Source organism: Danio aesculapii, chromosome 9 (genome assembly GCF_903798145.1).
Source record: "Danio aesculapii chromosome 9, fDanAes4.1, whole genome shotgun sequence".
NCBI classification, from domain to species: Eukaryota; Metazoa; Chordata; class Actinopteri; order Cypriniformes; family Danionidae; genus Danio; species Danio aesculapii.
In genome coordinates, this window is record NC_079443.1 from 12,819,000 (window position 1) to 12,844,086 (window position 25,087).

Sequence of the window (25,087 nt, forward strand, 5' to 3'; positions counted from 1 at the left end):
GATAAACAGCAGTTATGTATTTCAGGATTTCTTGTCTGCAATCGGTATGATATTTATTTAATAGTGTATATTATGGTGTATATTTAATTCGATGCATGCTCTTGCTACAGTTCCCACAGCATCTTTATGAAGCCAGCAGAGAGATTCAGTTGCCTTTGTTTTGTTTTTTTTTCTCCCACAAGAAAGTGACAGCAAGGCTTAATTAGACTTAAAATGCGCTGCGGTGCCACCATACGGCGATGCTTTTCTCAGACGTCATCTAAGCATGATTAGAACTGAATTCCACAGAGCTTTGCTAATGAGGATGTTATACATGCGATACACAGCACTGCAATTTCCTGATTTCAAGATTTCTCAGCCATACCAACGGTGTGCTAATGTTTATCTTTAGCTGCTTATTATTGTCTCTGTGACTGTGCAACCAGTCCTAAGGTTCAAATAGTTCTGAATTACTATAATTACAAGCGTGCACCAAATTTGCAGCAATTTTAGGTTAGCACATATTTAGCGTTGCATGAAGGCATATAAAGGAACACTGAAGATGCTTTAATGGTGAAAAGATCAGCTTATATAGACATTAAAGAAGTCGTACGTGTGGATTAAAGATAATAATGTTGTAAATAATGTTCTTGCACAGAGCCACCATTTTGGTTGGTGCGCATCTTTAGAAGCTGTGGTATTAAATGGATAGTACACCCAAAAAGGAAAATCTCATCATTGTCATGTAAAGCTGTAACCATTGACTTCCATAGTATTTGTTTTCCCTACGATGCACGTCATTGGTTACCAGTCATGCTTTAGAATATCTTCTTTTGTGTTTTGTTCTAAAATTTTCATTTTGGGTGAACTATCGCTTTAATTTTGGGTTAAAGTTAATAATTTCCTGTATATGTAAAGTAACTAATTACAAATACTCAATTACTGTAGTACTCAAAAACTGTACGTTGCTAAAAAAAGTAAAAATGTGTACTTTTTAGATCTGTATTGGTATTTATATTTTCCTTCAACCTAATGTCTACATCTTCCCTAACCCTAAACCCAATCATCACAGTTATTCATGTCTACACCTTCCCCAACCCCAAACTCAACCATTACAGTTATTAATGTCTACACCTACCCCAACCTTAACCAAACCATTACAGTTATTAATGTCTACACCTTCCTCAACCCTAAACCCAACCATCACAGATATTAACGTCTATACCTTCCTCAACCCTAAACTAAACCATCACAGTTATTATTGTCTACACTTTCCTCAACCCTAAACCCAACCATCACAGTTATTAACGTTTATACCTTCCCCAATCCTAAACCTAAACATTACAATTATTAACGTACAGCCACGAGTTGCGGAGGCTTTCATACTTAATGCGATCGCCATTGTACTGTTATTTGCAACCACAGGGAGCGACGCTGATGAAGAAGTCAATGAGTGGAATACTTTTAATTTTGTTAATCAAGTTAATTTTTAGATCTGCATTGGTATTTATACTGTGCAATTTTCCTTCAACCTCCAGTCACTATGTGTTTATGGTTTCTTTTCTAAGGTTGGTCAAATAGAGTAATCAGTCCTGAGGTCCCGTCCAATCAAATTGCGCATTAAAAACCACATCAAATTGACATGGATGCTTTAAAAATGCATCAGACATGTAAAATGTGAAGCATTAACAGTGTACAATAAAACGCAAAATCACCAAAAGGCCTTAAACAGGAACTAAAAGCCATACAGAATGTTACGTTTTCAAATACTCGCACGGATTGAATGTATTGAATCAGTGCTGCATTAGCTTGATTTGTAGCGCAAACTGCTGGACACTTGTAGCTTGTTATTCAGGGTTCAAACCTAAGCATTAACATATCGTCACAGCTAGATTTTTTTATCGCCACTATTAGATTTTTAGGTTACACAGATTTCACTCCACATATAAACCTGCTTTGTGTCAGCATAGGTGCGTATATTAATTTATAAAACAGTTCTGTCTGGTTCTCTAATCTGATTGGTTGATAGCCGTGCAATATTTTGCAATATCAGCACTTGTACAGCCTCCTCACCCTTCTGTATTACCCACAAAGGGTGACAGCAGATCAATTAACTCACTACAGTTTGACAAATATTGCAGCTGTTGGACAACAATGTACTTTTGAGGCTTTTTCAGGTGAGAATGTAGTTGTTTATCCTGCAACTATGCAGTTTATTTATAAGAATAGTGCCTATTTTAAATATTTTTAATTTCGGAGATACAGCACGTTGGTGGCCATACTGATCAGAGCAAAGACAGTTGACGTTGTCCATCCACAAGATGAAGACAAAGACCACATAATAAGCCCTTAGAGGAGGAAAAACTCAGTGTAATTTTAAACTACAGCATTATAAATCGGATAAGTGGCATTCTAAGCCGATCTCTCTCTTTTTTATGTTGTAGTTGTATCCGGTGTTCGTCTCTCTGCGTTGTGTAAAATGAAGAGACAGGCCACTGGTACTGTTGCTGATGGTGGGTTTATTGTCATTCAAGCGTCAGGTCAGAGCAGACTGGATGGATCAGAAAACAGCACAATGAGATATGATTTTGATTGTAAACTTCCTCACCTAACAAATAAATAGCAGTTAGATGATCAGTCGAAATCACTGTGGTTAGCATACATACGTATACACACACACACACACACACACACACACACACACACACACGCACACACACACACACACACACACACACACACACTCAATCAACTGTGCTCAGATTAAACATGGTCCACATGAAGAAAAATACTTCCTTAAAATTAAATATAAAAAAAAAAATATTAAAAGCTTATTTAAACATCTGACAACTTTTAGAACAATTTTCCTAGAAGCACCATTAACTGCTCACCTCTCCTCAGTGCGCTCAATGCGTACTGAGGACACAGTACAGCAACCAAATATAAAACTATTTTCATTAAACAGCACAAATAAAGTAAAAATGAAATTCCAACATATTGATACAAAATAAGTGCACGAAAATAAAAGGAGGGACTATTAGTGAAATACATTAAATTAATACTCTTCTTAACACCCATCACATTGTGCTGTATTTATACCATAGTAATTGTAGTGTATTGAATGTGATATGGGACTCACATATCAGGAATGTATGTATTTTGTGTTGGCCACACTTTGTATAACACTGAGTTACTTTTTGGTTGGCCATCTGTTTCTAATGAGTCTCCTGTTTTTCTTACTGCAGACTAGTTCAATAAAAAGAAAGAAAGAAAGAAAGAAAGAAAGAAAGAAAGAAAGAAAGAAAGAAAGAAAGAAATGCCTGCAAGTGTTTAGCATTTTTCTTTATCACAAACACAACAGTAATCTGCTAGTGTTTGCTTTGCTTTGGCTTTTTCAGGGTTAATTATTGTGATCTCCCAATTGCAACAGAGAAACACTGGGAAATCTCTGTAGACTGATAGCATTTCCTGCCATTCAGCCTTATAATCTTAAAATGTAAGAAAAATAACCTGTTTTGTCATCACTTTAGACATTAAGCTAGAGTTACTGATGACGTAATTATCATTTGTCTCCCAACCCTGTTAATTATCATTCAATCTCTCCAACAGTGGCATCTTGCTCATTAGCAAAATCATTTGTTAAGAGATACGCGAGAGATGAAAAATGGATAATAAAAGTGCAAAGGATGTGCTGAAAAGGCCAGTATTAAAAAGCTGAGTAAATTTTTCGTTAAAGCCAGCAGCAGGTAGGATTGCTATTGAGTGAATATAAGAATTTGAATATTTAATATTAATGAATATTACACCTGTTGAATGAAAAATGCCCTGAGACAATTAATGAAATGGTTCACTACATTAATAAATCTGACTTAACTTGATCAGAAAGGTTAAAAATGTCTGGCTGATAACAGTGCAATACTTATTTTATTCTTCATTTGTGTTTAAAGACTGTATATCTGTAAACGATTTTGCTTAGAATATATATTCAGATATTGCAGAAAAGGACATTGTGATGTTTTAAAGAATAGTGTTGGAGATTTAGCTACCCTTTAATGTTATCATATTTATGAAAAACATTTGAAGTTATAAAGCAGCTGTTTCCTTAAACAAGACGTGATAGTATCATTAGAAAATTCAATACATTTAATTAGAATTTTTATTTTATACATATACTGTAGTATATTTTATTTTTTTAAGGAGTTCCACTCCAGCCCTGGAATCATTCAAATACTAGCTCTAAAGTGACATTGGTGAGTTAGTAACGGTTCCTGCTGTTCTGACGTCAACTGCAGATGTGAATGAATGGCAGAAGAAAGTAGTTCCTCATACAAAAGGGTTTTTAGACTCTCCAAGTTTGATTTTCTTTTTTATTTACACGATTATGCCGTTAAACTGTTGTATAAATGCAATATTAAACTTGTAGAAGTACAGTGTGGCTGTATATTGTCACTGGTGGGACACAAAGGCACTCTGCCTGTGGCCTCGTGCCAACGCATGCCTCCCACCAGTACTGATATACATCCATATTGCACTTCTACTCATATGATATTGCTCATTTAATGTTTTCACATTAATCTAACATTTTAAATGTCTACTTTATGAATGGAAAATAATTTAACGTACTCATAAACCTTACTTTACTTACACTACATTTTTTGTGAAGTAATGGTACTTTTCCTTTAGTAAGATTTTTAAATACTCGTTACACAACTGCTTGTAAGTGAATTAACATCAAATGTTTATTTTTGGGTGGCAGTATGGTGGCTTAGTTGTTAACACATACGACTCTCCAAACTAAGGTCAGCACTACCCCAACAATTACCATGATTACTGAAACAGAATCTTAATTTAGCAAAACACTGAATAATGAAGCACCTCTGACATTTATTAAAAGCAAACACTGACATCAAAGTGTTCTCTATTGATCACACATTCAGCTATACAGACACAAAAATGTTTTGTTGAAAGGGTCTGATTACATTATAAAGTGAAATGCACTAGCACTGAAACGTTTGTTGTATATTCTTTTAAACTTTTGAAAAAATGTATTGTGTTTTCCTCAAAAATATTAAGCACAACAGTTTTATACATTAATAAAAAATGCACTGGAATGTTGGTGATAAATGCATAAATCTGTCAATTGTGTATTTAAAACAAACATTTTTTGCAGACTGTGCCATTTAATGTATGTAAACAACAAAAAGATACCATATTTCTATAGTTTGTTAAAGAGATAGTTCACACAAAAAAGTACTTTTCTCATCATTTACTCAACCTCAAGTGGATTTGAACCTTTAAAATTGTCTTCTGTTGAACACACAATAAGTTTTTGAGAAAATAGAATGGAAGAAATTGATGACAGAATTGATTTATTTATGTAGTGAACTATTCTTTAATGTTTTTAAAGGGAGTGTCAGTGTAAGGTTTTCCTGAAAAGAAATCATGAGCCATTGAAAGGTGAAAATGCCCTGGTTACTAGTAACCTCAAATGCTATATGGAAACTTCCATACTTTTTATGAGTAAAAAGTAAGTAAAAATTCACAAAAATCACATTTAAGCCATATAGACTCTTGTTCGTTCCACTTAAATAACAGTAATGCATATCTGGATAACCCTATAGAGACTGTGTCTGTTCCTCATATTTTTAGATCAATAAATAAAGGCACTGTGTGCTCCAGAAATAATCTATTAAGAATTAAACCAAAAAAACTACTAAAAAGTGAAAATACAATTTCATAAAGCTTGGTCTCCTAAACATCAGGTCACTAGCACCTAAAACACTCATCATAAATGAAATAATAACAGATAACAATCTTAATGCACTCTGTCTCACTGAAACCTGGCTGAAACAAAATGACTATATTAGTTTAAATGAAGCAACTCCTCCAGGATTCTTAAATAAACATGAGGGTCGCCAAACTGGTCGTGGGAGTGGAGTTGCATCAATCTTTAGTGATATTCTTAATGTCAATCAGAGAAACTGACTTATGTTTAACTCCTTTAAAGTATTAGCACTTAAAGAGGCCATATTATACATTAAATAGGGTCATATTTAGGTTGTAAGGGTGCATTTATTTTTACCTAATTATCCCAGCGACTCCCATATGAATCGTTCAGCGATTCATTTGTTCCCAAACCCCTCCTCAGTGCGAAGCTAATCTGCGCTGATTGGACAGATGACAGCCTGCTGCGATTGGTCGACACGGACAAGGCTTCAGCACTAGACAGAGTGAAATGCCCAGCTGCTAATCAACAATATAAAAGTAGTCACAGTGCATACACGCTTTATAGTGGATTTTGGCTGCCAGTGGGTGAATGTAATTTCACGATGGACTAGAAAATACTGACGACAAACTATTTTATTGAGCAAAAAGTCCAAGAACTGGCGAGGAGATCTCCTAGCCCGTCACAGTCTACTTGCTCTTTTCACACACACACACACACACACAGGGCACACATAGAGAAGACCTAGGGCGGCAGAATAGAGAGGGCGCGACGCTCAGTTATATCTGCGAATGCCCCCCCCGTCCTCAATTTCAACCACGACACCCCCGGTCCTCATTTTACTAACGGGTCCCTTTCATTTTCACTATTGGGTTGAGGGCGGCGTGATCATCCTTTGCCTAGAGCGTCACACACACGCCTAGAGCGCCAGTTCAGCTAGCTGGGTGCAATTTATACACCTCACCTCGAACCTGAGCTGAACTATTTTGAAACTGGACCGTTGCATGTGTGTAGGAACAGCTGAGGATCCGTAAACAAAGCGGCACACGTCGCATTTTCAACGTGGCTTTACACGCGATATGAGAATATAGCGAGTTAACCTGATACAGTACACGCGGTTACAAGTAACAAAACACAACTAAATACATAATTTGCAAGCTAGAGTAAACGAGACAACAATTTTAATCGCACGTACTTACACTGGTGAAATGGGGGAAGAAACTGATCCATGATGCACTGATCCATGTTCTGACAGTCTCTACTGATCCTTCCTTTAACAAACCGATGAAGTCTTCTTTGTAAGCATGTAGTTTTCAGAAGCACTCAAACTGCTCAAGGCTGGGCTATAATGTTGAGGTTTCATCTTTGGGGATACTGTCAATAATATCCATCTGCACTGCGTGACTTCATTCGACCGGTGTCTCTGTGTGTGTGTGTGTGTGTGTGTGTGTGTGTGTGAGACCTTTTTTAGCCGCGTCATCATGAAACACCTTATGACTCGTTATCAAGATGACTCGTTTGAAGCACTATGAGTCGACTCTTTTATAGATGAATCAATAGTTTTAAACACTGTAAACTTACAGATTTAAGCCTTAGCTGGATATTTCACTTCACTTAGAGCTGTGTGACACACTACATGAAAGGGCATTTTCAAAAACCCATAATATGGGCTCTTTAATGTTATGTCTCCGGACACTATGCAAAAACCTATGTTATCTCTCGCTTTAATCACCATATATAGACCCCCAGGACCCTATGTCAATTTTCTAAAAGAGTTTTCTGATTTTATCTCTGACTTACTAGTTAAAACTGATAAAATACTAATTGTAGGAGATTTTAACATCCACATAGATGAGGCTAACAACACATTAGGGCTCACGTTTATGGATTTACTACATTCACTAGGGATAAAGCAAAATGTTATTGGTCCAACCCATCACTTAAAAAACAGTACAGAAACTGCATTAGTGAAAATAACCAATGATCTACTCTTGGCTGCTGACCAAGGGTGCATCTCGCTATTAGTTTTACTGATCTTAGTGCTGCATTTGACACCATTGACCACAATATCCTCATAAGTCGCTTAAATTCTACAGGTGTCCAGGGACAGGCTCTACAGTGGTTTAAGTCATACTTAGCTGACCATTACCAGTTTGTGAATATTAATGGACAGCCTTCACAAGTCAGCCCAGTAAAGTATGGGGTGCCTCAAGGATCAGTTTTAGGCCCTTTGCACTTTACAATATACATGCTACCCCTGGGAGACATTATTAGAAGACATGGGATCAGCTTTCACTGCTATGCAGATGACACTCAATTATATTTTTCAACTAAACCTGATGAGATGTCTGAACTGTCTAAGCTAACTGAGTGTAATAAAGATGTTAAAGATTTGATGACCAACAATTTTCTTCTCTTAAACTAAAAAATAGACAAAATAGAATTATTACTTATTGGGCATAAATCCTGTACACAGCAGATCTCACAACTCGACCTACAATTAGAGGGATACAAAGTTACTATAAAAGATCTGGGTGTCATATTAGACAGCAACTTAACTTTTGAAAATCATATATCCCATGTCACAAAAACTGCCTTCTTTCATCTGAAAAATATTGCTAAGTTACGAAGTATGCTATCCATCACAGATGCAGAAAAGCTAGTCCATGCTTTTATGACTTCTTGGCTGGACTACTGTAATGCTCTGTTTTCTGGCTGCCCAGCATCCTCTATTAACAAACCTTAATTAGTACAAAATGCAGTTCTCACCAGGTCTAGAAAATATGATCACATCACCCCAATTTTATCCTCCTTACACTGGCTGCCTGTTAAATTTCATATTGAATTGAAAATATTGTTTCTTACATATAAAGCTTTAAATAATCTAGCTCCTGTTTGTCTAACCAACCTTCTGTCTCGCTACAATCCAACTTGCTCTTTAAGATGTCAAAACTCAGTTCTTCTGGTAGTACCTAAAATAGCAAAGTCGAGTAAAGGAAGTAGAGCCTTCTCATTTATGGCTCCTAAACTCTAGAATAGCCTTCCTGATAACGTCCGAGGCTCAGACACACTCTCCCAATTCAAAACTAGATTAAAGACCTATCTGTTTAATAAAGCATACACTCAGTGCATCACTTAACATGTTTCCACACAGGTTTCTGCATCTTGTTTATATACACCATGAACAGCAGCGACACTAAGACTGAGACTGCAGCTCTGCACAAGATGTTTGGCCAGCGGAGAAATTAAAATGGTCTTGCCCAACTGAGTCTGGTTTCTCTCAAGGTTTTTTTTCTTCACTTCGCCAATTAGTGAAGTTTTTTTTCCCTCTCCGCTGTCGCCACTGGCTTGCATGGTTTGGGATCTGTAGAGCTGAGCATCGTTGGATTTGCTCTTCAGTGTTTGGACTCTCAGTAGTGATTTTTAAACAACACTGAACTGAGCTAAACTGAACTGAACTTAAACTCTACAAACTGAACTACACTGTTCCAATTTACTATGACCTTTTATGTGAAGCTGCTTTGACACAATCTACATTGTAAAAGCGCTATACAAATAAAGGTGAATTGAATTGATTTGAACTATGGGGATTTTGTCAGAATTCAATCATCTGACTGAATATACAAACGGGCCAATAAAATGGCAAAGAGTTGGCAGCGTCAACATGCACAGCTGGCGTTACTTACAATCAATTTGGAATATAAGCGCAGCGCGTGCCAAGCTGAGGCATCCTTTTCTAGCTGAAGAGACTTTCACGTGCAACAGCTAAGGGGCCGGAGCGTTTCCCTTCGGGAGAACTTCAATGCTATGTGGAAACTTCCACTATAGGGAAATGTATGGAAAACGCCACAATGATTGAACCTTACCTTGCCCCCGATGAGAGGTTATGCCAAGCTAAGAGTGTGAGCACATCTGCTTCACCAGAGGTCTTCCAACGTGTTCCCTGGCCCTTACTTAACACACTTCAACAGAAGTTTTACAGATTAAGATTTTTTTGGGAGTCGTAAAGTATCTAGTTAATTTCTAGGAAATTTAATACGACAGTACCTTGGGAAAGCGTGCAGTCCCGATAGGGAGGACGCTGCGGAGGCCACCTGCTGCCCAAGTGGGGAGACCTGGTGGCAAGAAGACATATAGACCAGCCCTGAGAAGGCGGAGTACACATATAAAAAAGAGATTGCCAGCGGGGATCGCACATAGCGGGCACCTATACCCAGAACGTGGGCTGACCAGTGGGCATGCCAACAACGTAACTGGCCAACACCTGACTCCTCCGCCTAGTCAGATACTGGGGGCCTCGGAGGATTCTCTGCAGGGTTCGCCAAGCGGTGAACTCAACTGACAAAGCGAGAAAGCGCACCTATCTCTGTGTTAGAAAGAAAGGCGCAGCAAGCGTGTTACAACACCACTGAATGTTTCCTCCATCACCAAGGTTTCCTAACACCCTTAAGGAAACAGGCTCCACTCGCAGATTATAAAACCATGCAAATGTGTTAGGTGTCAGCCAGCCTGCATCTTTGGTAAGTGAGGGAGATGGCTTCTACTATGCAGTGGGCCAACCTCTTTTTTGATACGGCACTTTCCTTCTGCTGACCACCATAACAGATGAAGAGCTGCTCAGATGATCTAAAACTCTGAGTGCGTTCCACATAAATTCGCAAAGCATGAACAGGACACAGTAATGAAGAAATTCCTCGAGGTCCCTGACCCTCTTAATTGATGCCAATGCGACCAGCAGAGCTGTCTTTAGGGACAGAAATCTTAAAGATACTGAGTCGAGTGGTTCGAATGGATCTCCACACAAGCTCGTGAGAATGAGGGCGAGATCTTATGAGGGCATGAGAGGGTGGCGGGGTGGATTAATTCGCCTACCGCCTCTGAGGAAACGGATGATGAGGTCATGCCTCGGCTTCAGTCTATCCTGAAGGAAAGAAAGCACAACATTGATCTGCCAAGTTCCTCTGGTCTTCTCATGAAGAAGTGCACCACTCAGTGAATAGACTCCACTTCAGGGCGTAGGCGTGCCTCGTAGAGGAAGCTCTAGCCTGAGTGGTGCCCGCACATACACCCATCTAGTCGGTCCGGCCGCGGGGCTGGGGGACAAACCATCTGTAGGCCTTTGGCCGAAGCAACCTGGGAAAGCAGGGTCATCATGTCTGCTTCTAGATCCAACGCCTCGCTCGCTGCGGGAGCAGGAGCGGGTTCGAATCCTCATCAGACAATGACAACCCATCCTCTGTAGCAGCGATGGACATCTAAGTCTTGGTGTCATTAAGGGAGAGGGCGACCATCCTAGGACGTAGTGCTTCTCTCACTCGAAGCTTGGATGGAGCACGTGGAGAAGCAAGAGGTCTGCAAGCCTGAGGGCGGCGGATTTACTCCCACTGTAACCCTCATATCTGCCCGAGTGCCCACCCTGGAGCAGGGTACAACTGGGGTGGGTGGCCCTTTTGCAAGTGCGAGCCACGATCTTAACTGCGCAACAGACATGCCACAGCAGTGATGGCATGCACTACCCGCGAGCACCGCATCAACATGCTGGACCCCCAGACATGAAACGCAGTGCTCGTGCCCATTATCAGGGGACAGGAAACCACTGCATCCAGAAACGCACAGTCAGAGCGACGTCTTGAAAAAGACGCGCTGCACAACCGTGTTGCTCTTTTAGGAAATTCGCAACAATACATACTGCTCTGGAAGACCGGATCCAAAGAACGCCAGGCAAGGGAGAAACCCAGCCGCATATAACACACTCTGGACTCTATATATATATATAAAATGAAAAGTAACTAGTAACTATTTACTTGGGTAATTTTTTTTTTTACTCTTACTCAAGTAACTTTTTAAGATTGTTACTTTTACCTGAGTAAGAATTTCTGCAAGTACTTGTACTTGAGTATAGATTTTGGATACTCTACTCACCTCTGGCACAAACATCCATACACACTCATTCACACTCATACACTACGGCCAGTGTAGTAGTTTATCCAGTTTACCTAAAGTGCATTTGTTCTGGGAAACTGCACCACTGGTTGTGAGTCAGAGAAAGATTGTTCAACACAGATTCATCACTGATAATAAAAGTTCATTTTCCATCCGGTACTGTCCAATGACAAATGCACAAATATGTTTCTAGGTGTTACGGAAGCAGACGGACAAACAAGGGGAGTAATTATAAATGAGGTTTATTACAACAGCAGAGTGAAGCTACGGTCACACCGGGCTTTGTGTGTGCGAAATTCTGTTGTGCGGCGCTGCGAAAAGGGGCGGGATTAAACAAGCTTATTAGACATTTTAAAAAGCGAGCGATTGCTCCATGTTTTACATTTTTGCCCAGAGAGGTCGTGTTTTCATCCTAGATTGGTCTCACGCAGTCAAATGATGCGATTTCACAGGTCAGAGTTCACCAAGCTTGAACTTTGCACCGCAGCAACCTGCGAAACTTAACGCATGAGACCGCGTTTCCGGTCTGACGCATTCGCGTGCGTATGAATGGGAGTCTATGGGAGGAAATGTCAAGTGTGACCGCAGCTTAATGTGGATAATGATTGAGAGTTGAAATGGAGTTTGGATGAACTGATGATTCTCTTTGCCAGGTGGGATGACAGACACAGAAGGATGACCGAATGCACACACCAGAGGACTTGCGGGGAAGACAGACTGACGAGACACACAACGTTGACAGGACAACTGGAACACTGGACAGACTGGAATGAAAACAGAGTACAGGTAAGTATATATGCTGAGATCGCAGGGGAGTGAAACCTAGGAAGTGGTTCACTCAGAGTCCGCTTCGTAGGAACGAGACCGGACAATGAGTGAAGTGAGGTGTGTGCTTATATAGTGACTGGGAGTGATTGGGTGCAGCTGTGCGTGGTTAATACTCAGGTGAAGGTGCTCGATGCGTGATGTTGGTGGAAGAGCCTGGCCAATCCGTGACACTAGGGTTGTAATGGTACAGGAATTTGTACTTTTTTTTTTGTTTTGGTATACATGCATATCAAACAAATACTTTGGTTTGGCTATGGTTTATTTATATATGGGGTGGAGATAGATGGACCAATCACACCTGAAAAACAGAAAACAAAAAAAAATTGTAACAAAAAATGCTGGCTTTCACAAAATTCCATCTTGTTGTCCCAACTCAAACCGATTAAGTTAACTTAATTGTCTTTACAAATTTAAGTGGATTGAGCATAAAACAATTAAGTTGTCCCAAAAAGTTTCAGCTCATTTTAATAAGTTGTTTAAACAAGCAGCCAAAAAATGTTTTTTGAGCATAACCCTAACAATAACCCTACTGCTAAATAGAACTAAACCCAACTAGACTGAAACAGGACCTGTTATGTTGAGAAAGGGGAGGTTGGAGGTTATTTTGAGGTATTTTTAATACAACAACAAAAATCAAGCAATCGGTCAAATGTGCGGAATCGGTGTACATGTACATAAATTAATAGTTATATTAACTTTTCTTTGCGCCCAGGCAAAACACGTTACCTGGGATCAAGTAGGCTAATAGATTCAAAAGACCGACTTGTTAGATAGGTCTACACAAGAGGAATTATATATATGACATGAGAACACACTGAAGCAGCTTTCAGCACATGCCAGAGTACGTGTATGGTCATATGATGTGCCTTTTCAGCAGTGTAGTGTGGACTGAGAGCTGTTCAGAAATGTTAGATGAAACGCCAGTGTGGACGTGGATAGTTTTCGTTCTAAAACACTGTTTTAACACAAAAGCGTATTAGTGTAAACGGGGCCTAAATCACAAATGAAAGTTATTAGGAACATTCAATGATGGTTTATTGGCCTTATTCAGTCATTCATGTACAAGCGAGCACAGTCTCATTCACTTCTACTGAAATTGCTCATTATGCTGTTTTTCTTATTATTATATTATTATTCTTTTTTTATGTATTATCATAAACACAATTGTTTGTTATTCACAATTGTTTGTTAATCTGCCCTTTTTTATTCCTATTAATTTCTCCCATATAGGCAAAAGAATCAGAAGTTTTTTGCAGAAAAAAAAGCTTATTTCTAGGTCAATAGTAAGTTTAGAGAAAGAACTTATAAACCCTTCAAAACAGCTATGTAGTTTGATGATGCAAGTTGTAGTTTAATGCATCTGTTACTCTGCTGCTGTTGTATCGTTTAATGAGGTGAAGTGTTTCAGTTTTCATAGTTTTCTACTTTTTGTATGCAAGTTGTAGTTTAATGCATCTGTTACTCTGCTGCTGTTGTATCGTTTAATGAGGTGAAGTGTTTCAGTTTTCATAGTTTTCTACTTTTTGTACTTTTCTGAACTTGTATAAGGCAGAAAGTGTATATTATCTCAATGCATCTAGAAAATAAAAGTCACTCTAAAATTACTTTAGTTTTGTTTTTAAAGGAAAAACTCAGTCAAGAACATTGAGTTCTGACTAATTATTTGTTTGATAAGTAACACTACAGTGTTTGGGCTCTGTGAAACAGCCGAACTCACAAGACGAGCAGTCGAAAAACAGATGGACGGAACAGAAATATGACCACGGGTTTCCAGGCAGCTGCTGATTTTTGTTCATTACAGCCAGAAAACTGTCCTCATCTCTCTGTTCCCCCAATCAATCTGTTCCCCATACCATGTCTGTCCCTTCCCCATTCAGTCTGCATCTTTTGTCTCTTTTACAGTCTGTCCTTCATTTCACAGAGCCGTATATGAAGTCATCTGATTTTTGTCCTGGTGGTTAAAGTGCCATGAAATGATCTTGGAGCCGGAGAGTCTGCATCAGTCTTTTATCTCCTGCTAACAGTCTGTCACCAAAGACTTTCCTCTTTAGCCTCTGCCATTAGTCTTGTGAGGCATCACATTTTGAGCCATCGCAGAGGTTACGGGCATATATGCTGAGATACTGACTGACGATTCAAGCCAGATCATTAAAGAAACAGTCTGTTTTTCTCAAACTTCTACATTAGATGCATTGCAGCATGAGCAGAACCCAACAATCAATTTAGTTTAATAGACATCTAATAGACATCAAAAAATGGATGTCTTGCCTTAAACGAGTATAAAACTGAGCTGGGGGCTGCACGGTGATGCAGTGGGTAGCACGTTCACCCCACAGCAGGAAGGTCGCTGGTTCGAGTCTCAGCTGGGTCAGTTGGCATTTCTTTGTGGAGTTTGCCTGTTCTTCCCGTGTACGCGTGGGTTTCCTCCGTGTGCTCCAGTTTCCCCCACAAGTCCAAAGACATGCAGTATAAGTGAATTGGGTAGGCTAAATTGTCCGTAGTGTATGTGTCTGAATGAGTGTGTATGGATGTTTCCCAAAGATGGATAGTGGCTGGAAGGGGATTCACGGCATAAAACATATGCTGGATAAGTTAGCGGTTCTGTGGTGACCCCATATTAATATAGGGACAAAAAGAAAATGAATGAATGAATGAAAATTGGACTGTCAGTGAAAATGTAATTGAGGTCTAATAAGGACAGCTCAAAAATAGTCTAGTCATCAAATAGATAGATTTGTTGTATATGTTAAGTAGTCTAGTTGTGGGCTGATCTTGGACATCTACTCAGCTAAAGCCTAGTTCACACTACAGGATTTTAAACATCAGCAGATCGCTGTGCTGTTCACACTACATTACTTGATTTTGGGTCCTTTAATCGCTGTGGTGCTCACACTACGCGACACTACGTAAATGATCCACAAGAAGGGGGTGACACACTACAAGATCTGACAACAACTAGTTCTCCAACAGCTCAGTCCAGCTACCAAACCACAGCCAATGAAATGTTGAGGGAGGAGTCGTCAGAAAAAGCTGAACACTATTGGCTGCTTGTGTGCTGATTACATCACTGACAGTGTTTCAAGCTTTTGAGGAAGCATTTAAAAACATCGTCAATCAGCTGATGCATCAGCAGATTAATCACTAATCTGCAAGGCTCGAGTGGACTGATACACAGAGAGTTTTAAATTTTTGCAATTTAATAGCTCTTTGAAATAAAAGTAACATATCTATAACACCCTGACGTTTCCTAAATATCTGTGTATTTCTTTCTAACATTGTTATTTTTCAAATCACAAAACAGTAAAGAACTGAGGATTTCTACCTTTAATTACCATATTGGTCAAAATGACTGCATGCATGTCTGCAGTCTGAAATATTTGTGCATTTTTTTTCGCCTAGCAACTTCCTGCTAACATAAACATAACTTTCTGTTAGCAAAAACATAAATTTACTTCAGATATATCTTTCAAAACAGCATATTCTGTGCCGGGAAATAGATCCTGTTTGAAAGTGAAAATGAAAGCGAGGCCCAGACCTTTGCATGTTCTAGTCTCTTAAAGAGCCCATATTATACATGAAATAGGGTCATATTTAGGTTGTAAGGGTCTCCAACAACAGTCTAATATGCATGCAAGGTCAAACAACACTTTCATGGTCTTATAATCTGCATTTATTTTTACCTAATTATTCCAGCGACTCTCATATGAATCGTTCAGCGATTCATTTGTTCCCAAACCCCTCCTCAGCGCGAAGCTAATCTGCGCTGATTGGACCGATGACAGCCTTCTGCGATTGGTCGACAGTGACAGGCTTCAGCGCGAGACAGAGTGAAATGCCCAGCAGCTAATTAACAATATAAAAGTAGTCACAGTGCACACACGCTTCATAGTGGATTTTGGCTGCCAGTGGGTGAATGTAAATACAGACGATGGACTAGAAAATACTGACGACAAACTATTTTATTGAGCAAAAAGTCCAAGAACTGGCGAGGAGATCTCCTAGCCAGTCACAGTCTACTTGCTCTTTTCACACGCACACACACACAGGGCCGGCGCGTCCAGAATAGAGACGGCGCGGCGGCGACACGTCCCTCACCCTCCGCGTCCTCAGTTATATCCGCGATTAAACACCCCCCCCCCAGTCTTCGATTTCAACCGCGACACCACCCCCCCCCCGGTCCTCACTTTACAAACGGGTCCCTTTCGTTTTCACTATCGGGTTGAGGGTGGCGTGATCACCCTTTGCCTAGAGCTTTACCCTATTCAGAGGAGACACACACACACACACACACACACACACATTAACCTCCTAAGAGGAGACACTCACACAAACGACCGTCCTCAGAGGAGACACACACACATCACACACACACATAGCTGACTATCCGTAAACAAAGCGGCACGTGTCGCGTTTTCAACGTGGCTTTACACGCGATATGAGAATATATAGAGTTAACCTGATATAGTACACACGGTTACAAGTAACAATACACAACTAAATGCATAATTTGCAAGCTAGAGTAAACGAGGCAACAACTTTAATCGCATGTACTTACACTGGTGAAACGGGGGAAGAAACTGATTCATGATGCACTGATCCATGTTCTGACAGTCTTTACTGATCCTTCCTTTAACAAACCGATGAAGTCTTCTTTGTAAGCAGGTAGTTTCCAGAGGCTCAAGGCTAGGCTATATTGCTAAGGTTTCATCTTTGGGTGAACTGTCAATAATATCCATCTGCACAGCGTGACTTCATTCGACCGGTGTCTGTGTGTGTCTCTGTGTGTGTGTGTGTGTGTGTGTGTGTGTGTGTGTGTGACTTTTTTTCTGTTAGTGGGCGGAGCCGCAGGTTTCAAATCTCCCAGGCTTGCGCGTGCAACTACTTGTGTTTCGTAGCCGCGTCATCACGAAACACCTAATGACTCGTTATCAAGACGACTCGTTTGAAGCACTATGAGTCGACTCTTTTATAGATGAATCAATAGTTTTAAACACTGTACACTTACAGATTTAAGCCTTAGCTGGATATTTCACTTCACTTAGAGCTGTGTGACACACTACATGGAAGGGCATTTTCAAAAACCCATAATATGGGCTCTTTAACTATATATTTATAGGCTGTATTCCCAAAAAAAGATCATATTTTTAGGGTAATGGGGTCATAAAATATGATGACAGACATTCAGAGCTTAATTTTAATATCTCAATAGAAGCTCTGAATGGAAATATGACGTGACAATATTACGTTTTATATGAGAACGGTCAGAATGACCTGTATGGTCATTTCAATAGTTACAGAATTCTAGTTCCATTGTTAATATAGCCTACTCTCATGTCCGTGTTAAGGCAGAATGAAGCAAGTGCATTGATGCCCAGTCTGGCCAATCACAGACGTTTCTCTTGAGCTCCTGAGCACACAGGCATTCAGCTCATGCTGATATGCTCTCTCATTGGCTGCAGCTCGTCACTTCATCTGACCGCATGTGGGGTCGAGTTGGCCGACTGCTATGGACTAGGCGTAACAATATTATGTTATAAATTGTTCCAGTAGGTAACATTTCCAAATCATGAAAACGTTTTGTTTGAACATTATTAGAACATTTAAAACATCCAGGTTTTTAGACATTGTATTAACGTTATTGTTTGGTTATAAGAATGTTATTAAAACGTTTTTACATTTCATTCTCTTGTTATTTTAATGTTTCAATAACATTTTTAAGTTGTTATTAAAACGTTCTATTTCCCATCATATTAATGTTTTAAGTTTGAGAGAACCTTTAGAGAACATTAGCCAAAGTTACGAGAACGTTCCCTGATAGCCGGGTATTATTAGATTTTTGGGTTAGTTCTATTGTAAAAGTTCTATTTTTGTTCTATTAAAAAACAACTAAAGAGTCTTATGCCGCAGTCACACTAGCATTCTGTGGTAGGGCACTGCAAAAAGGGGTGGGATTAAACAACATGATTACACATTAAAAAAAGTGAGTGATTGGTCCATATTTTACATTTCTGCACAGACAGGCCATATTTTGATCTTGGATTGGTCTCACGCAATCACGTGATATGATTTTGCAGGTCACCAATCACCAATCTTGAACTTTCCAAAGCATTGAACTGCGAAACTAGTCGCACAAGCTTGTGTTTCCGATCTGCCGCATTTGTATGTCTGTGAATGGAAGTCTGTGGGGCGAAAAGTGCTGTGTGACCCCAGCTTTAGCTTGCGATAACTCCTTACCAATGCAACATAATTCAAAAGGGTGGGAATGAAGCACAAGACATTTTTTTTTACCCGACTACCTCTATAAAAGTTTTTGTTAGTAAGAGAAATGAGAACAAACAGTTTTTATGTGAAGCTTCAGCAAATTGACTGACAGTTAAATGAACTGATGAAGCCAACACATTCATCTATGAAAAACAAAATCTAGTGACCTTGATTTTTCATGGCCAACTGCAGTTTTCCAATTTCAAACGCAATTTCTAAACATTTTGGAATTCAAACTTCAGAAATCACTAAAAAGAAAAGTTTAGGTGGAGTGATGGAGCCTTCTGTAACTTGCAGGGCCCTATGCACCTTGCATAGTCTGTGTATTCACCTTATTCTCCGCGTACGAGTGGGCGCAGCCATTTGAATCATTTTGGCTCGAGACTTCCGGTCTCATTCACTTCCATTCTTTTTTAGACGTTAAAAACAGCTCGTTTTGCTGCTCGGTGTTGCAAACTGATATTTTGTTATTATAATTTTCTACTTTGTCTGTATTGTCATGCAAACACTTGTTTGTAGAGTAAGTAGTTTGGCCATTTTCTGCCGTTTATTATTCCCAGTAATTTCTCCCTTAGGCAGCTGAATCGGAAGTTCTAAAACAATCGCAAAAACGCACGCACTTCCGCATTGAAGAATAAGGTCAATAGGGTGGATTAGTGGTCAAAGCAATAATGCCATTACATTTAAATGTAATTTAAATATATTTGAAACACACCTCAGATCTACCCAGTTTGTGAATTATTCACAAATGAAAAAACCTTTTGTATGTATCTGTAAATTCATTATCAGCTATTAATGACAAGCAGTTACGGTAGAACTATTTTAAATATGTAGTGTCATTCATGGATCAGAGGTATTTGTTTTATAAGTTTATTTTATTGCGACAAATTGATTTTCTATGGATTACAAACAGTTGAAACAGTATAGAAAACACAAATAAAAAGAAAGTCATGATTTCTACTTTATATTTTCTATTTTACTTTGATTTGTGTTTCATTGCAGACAATACAACAAACATTATTTAATGTGCTCCTCTGGATTTTTTATTTATTTTTTTCATTCTTTAAAAAAACACATTACATTTTTGGTTCTTGCAACACATTTCAAAAAAAGTTTGGAAAGGAGAAACTTCAGGCAGGTAATCAGGTAAATTGTTTAAATGATGTGATTTGAAACTGTTGATGTCAACAGGTGATTGTAATTATGATTTGGTATAAAAGCAGCATCCAAGAAAGGTCTAGTCCTGGGGTGAGCATTTATTTTCTAAATAGGGCCACATGAGAACAAGAAAATATTATGGTGGGCCGGATCGAAAGGCTGAACTAAAGTCTGCATAATATTAGTTGTGCTTCTATATATAAAGCACTAAATAGCATTGCTTTGATAAGTTGGTAAGACTGGTAAGAGTATATGTTATACTTAAGCAATGAAAAAGAAAAGTTATCTTAAAAAACATGACATTTACTTAATAAATTTCCCAAAACAATTCATTTATTCATTAATTCAATTTTTTCCACTTTTCCGGGGCTGGGTCGCACTTCCTCCTGATCGGCAGACACTTCCTCCAGCTCCTCTGAGGGGATCCCGAGGTGTTCCCAGGCCAGCTGAGAGACATAGTCCCTCCAGCGTGTTCTGGATCTTCCCTAAGGTTTCCTCCTGGTGAGACATGCCTGGAACACCTCCCTAGGTAGGCATCCAGGAGGTATCCAAAACAGATGCCTGCGGCACCTCAGCTGGCTTCTCTCGATGTGGAGGAGCAGTGGCTCTACTCTAAGCTCCTCCCGGGTGACAGCTCATGACCCTATCTATAAGAGTGCACCCTGCCACCGAGAGAAGGAAACTCATTCCAGGATGCTTGTATCTGAGATCTTGTCTTTTCAGTGGTTAGAGTAGTAATGTAGATTGACCTGTAATTCGAGAGCTTCACCTCTTGGCTCAGCTCATTCTTTACCACAACAGACCGGTACATCGACTGCAATACTGCTGTTGCTGCACCAATCCGCCTGTCAATCTCATGTTCCATCCTACCCTTACTCGTGAACAAAAAGATACTTGAACTCCTCCACCTGAGGTAAGGACTTTCCTCCAAACTGGAGATGGCAAACCATCGTTTTCCATTGGAGCACCATGGCCTCGGACTTGGAGGTGCTGATTCTCATCCCAGCTGAGTCACACTTGACAGCAAACCACCCCAGTGCATGCTGAAGATCGATGTTCAATGAAGCCAATAGAACAACATTGTCTGTGAATAACAGAGTTGAAACCCTGTGGTCCCTAAACCAAAACAAAACATTGGTTAACGAAACAATGGTTAACCAAATGTGAACATTTGAACAGTTTTATTTTAAACAGTCATTATAGCAGTGACCGTTTCTCGCATGCACCCCCGCTCTTCACTTTATTCTGTGACTCCCCAACCTTCTTTGTTCTTTGAACTCTGAAGCAATCTGGTCTCCACAAACCAAACACACAAATTTACCTCTTACATCAGTAAATAAATACTGAGCAGTCCATGCTTTCTTGAAAACCCTGCAACTCAAAATCTCTCTTTGGTGAAAGTGATCTTGACAGTTGTAACCTGTATGCGACAACATCAATTCAGTAACACGCATTCCCTTACATACCTTACGTACCTATGTACGACCTAAAACTTCAAAATAGAAGCAATGCAAATTCAGTACCTGCATGAGGTAAAATAAGAAAATAAGTTCATTTTGTAATTTCTTACAAACCTTACACAGGCTGGCTGGGGTCAACCAAAGAGCCTCAAAATGTCCAGGTCTAGTCTAGTCCTAGGAGCAAAGATGGGCTAAGGATCGTCAGTTTGCTAACAATATATGAGAAAATTATTAAAATGTTTAAAACAATGTTCTTTAAAAAAACAGAGGAAGACATTTGGATATTTCATCTTCAACAATGCATAGCATAATTTAAAGATTCAAGGAATCTGGAGGAATTTCAGTACATAAAGGACAAGGGTGCAAGCCTAAGCTATACAACTGTGATCTCCGATCCCTTAGGCAGCACTGCATCAAGAATCGTTATTCAGAAATATCACCACATGGGCTAAGGACTACTTTGGCAAACCTTTGTCAAGTACCACAATATGCAGTTACATACAAAAAATGCCCGTTTAAACTATACTGTGATTAAAAAAAAGCCCTATGTTGTCCAGAAACGCCATCAACTTCTCTGGGCTCTGAGTCATCTGGGATGGACCATCACACACTGGAAATTGTACTGTGGTCATATGAATCAGTATTTCACGTATTTTTTTTTTATTTTTTTTTCGGAGAAATGGATGACGTGTGCTCTGGGCCAAAGAAAAAAAGGATCATCCAGACTGTTGCCAGCAACAAGTTCAAAAGCCAGGGTCTGGCATCATTATTGCTGAAAAGTACACAGTGATTTTGGAGCAAAATATGTTGCTGCCTTTTCCATGGATGCGCATGCATGTTTTAACAAGACAATGCAAAACGCTCTGGTTACTAAAGTAACCCTCGTTGCCCGAGGAGGAAAATGGAAATGCTATAGTGGATTTTCATTCCACGTATGGGGATTTCATTCAGAAAGCCAGTTATCTGAAAGAGTTTGTAAACGGGCCATTGAAATGCCAAATGAATTGGCAGCGTCAGTTTGCGCACCTGATGCTTGTTGCAATCAATTTAGCATAAAAGCACAGCGAAAGCAAGATGAGGCATCCTTTTTAAGCTGAAGAGACTGATACCAACAGCTAAGGAACAAGCATTATGGCGATGCAATAAAGCATTAGAGGGTTACTTTAGTAACCAGAGCGTTCCCCTTCGGATGGGGAACTTCAATGCTATAGTGGATTTTTAATCCACATATGAAGAAATGTCTGGAAAACGCCATAATGACTGCACCTTACCTTGGCCTCCGATGAGAGGTTTGCCAGGCATAGCGTGAGCGCACCTGCATCATAGAGAGGCGCAGTCTTCCAACGTGATCCCTGACCCTTACTTATCCCACTTCAAAGAAGATTTATGGATTTATATATATTTTTCAGGAGCCGCAAGCGTCTAGATAATTCTAGGAATTTAAATACGACAGTACGTTGGGAAAGCGTGCAGTCCCGAAGGGGAGGATGCTGGGGAGGCCACCTACTACCCAAATGGGGAGATGTGATGGCAGAATATATGGACTAGCCCTGAGAAGGGGGAGTACACATATAATATGATGGTTAGCGGAGAGGGAAGACACGGGTCTGAATAAGCATATGGGATCGCCTAGTGGGGATCACGCATAGCGGGCACCTATACCCAAAACGCGGGCTGACCAGATGGCAGACCTACAACGTAATGGGCCAGTGCTGAGTCAGTGCTGGGGGCCTTGGAGGAATCTGCAAGGCTCACCTAAGCAGGGAACTTTACTGACAGAGTGAATAAGCGCACGTATCTCCGTGTCAGGGAGAACAGCGCAGCAAGCGTGTTTCAACACCGAGTTGTTTCGTCAATCACCAAGGGTTACCTAAAACACTTGAGAAAACCGGCTCCACTCGCAGATTGTAAAACCTTGCAAATGTATTAGGTGTCGCCCAGCCCGCAGCTCTACAGATGTCTGTTAGAGAGGCGCCGTGTGCACGCGCCCAAGAGGATGCAATGCTCCGAGTGGAGTGCGCACGCACTCCTGGGGGACACGGCTCGTCCTGGCTCTGGTAAGCGAGGAAGATGGCATCCACTATCCAGTGAGCCAACCTCAGTTTCGATACGGCACTTCCCTGCTGCCGACCACCATAACAGACGAAGAGCTGCTCATATGATCTAAAGCTCTGAGTGCGGTCCAGATAAATTCGCATAGCGCGAACTGGACAAAGTAATGAAAGGGCTGGGTCTGCCTCCTCCGGGGGCAGCGCTTGCAGGCTCACTACCTGGTCTTTAAATGTTGTGGTAGGAACCTTGGGCACATATCCCAGGCAGGGTCTCAGGACAACATGAGAGTAAGCCAGCCCGAATTCCAGGCATGAGTCACTGACCGAAAATGCCTCCAGGTCCCCAACCCTCTTAATCGATGCCAATGCAACCAGCAGAACTGTCTTCAAGGACAGAAATCATTCAAAGGGATCTGTACACAGGCTCGTGAGAACGAGGGCGAGATCCCAAATGGGCATGAGAGGGGGGCGAGGTGGATTAATTCGCCTAGCGCCTCTGAGGAACTGGATGATGAGGTTATGCCTTCCCACGGTGCTGCCAGCCACCGTGTTATGATGAGCGGAGATGGCAGCCACGTAAACCTTGAGTGTGGAGGGTGACAGCCTGCTCTCCAGCTTCTCTTGGAGGAAAGAAAGCACAACGCTGATCTGGCAATCTTGGGGGTCTTCTCTGCGAGAGATGCACCATTCACTGACTAAACTCTAGCTTGAGTGATGGTATTAACCACCGCAGTTGGTAGGTTACCTAAGTCTTCCTCGTGTCTAAGGACCACAAGTGGAGGTTCCACAGATCGGGGCGAGGGTGCCAGATGGTGCCCTGTCCCTGAGAGAGTAGGTCCTCTCTCAAAGGGATCTGCTAGGGGAGGGCCGTCACGAGGATGGAGAGCTCTGACATCCAGGTCACAGGCCCGCAGCTGCATGCCCGTAACACACAGCCCCCGAGCTCATGCTTGAAGCATCTGTTGAAACAACAACATGACTGGACGCCTGTCCTAGAGGCACTCCGGCCTGTAGGAACTAGGGGTCGTTACAAGGGCTGAGTGCGCGGCGACACAGCAGAGTAACAGTGACTTGGTGTGTGTCTGCGTGCCATGTGCGTCTGGGAACTCGATCATGAAGCCAGTGCTGAAGTGGTCTCATATGGAGTAATCCGAGCGACGTGACAGCGGCTGAAGATGCCATATGGCCCAGGAGCCTCTGAAATAATTTTAGTGGGACCACTATTTTGCTGTCGAACTCTCTCAGACAGCTCAGCATTAGCTAAGGGCGCTCTTCGGAGAGGCGCGCTATCATGGTGACCGAGTCCAGCTCCAGCCCGAGAAAAGAGATCCTCTGCACGGGGGCGAGTTTGTCCTTTTCTCGGTTGACCTGAAGCCCCAACAGGTGGAGGTGCCGGAGCACCTTGTCTCTGTGCATAATCAATTTCTCCCAAGAGTGGGCTACAATCAGCCAGTCGTCGAGATAATTGAGTATGCGGATGCCTGAGAGCTGAAGGAGCGCTAAGGCACACCAATGCAAACCAATCCTGAGGACGAACGCACCGGAGGATGCGCTTCTGCGTGAGCATTCTGAAAGGCAGCCTGTGCAGACAGCGGTTCAAAACGAGCAGATCTAAGATTGGCCTTGACCCACCGCTCTTTTTGGGCACGATGAAGTGCGAGCTGTAAAACCCGCTCTCCATC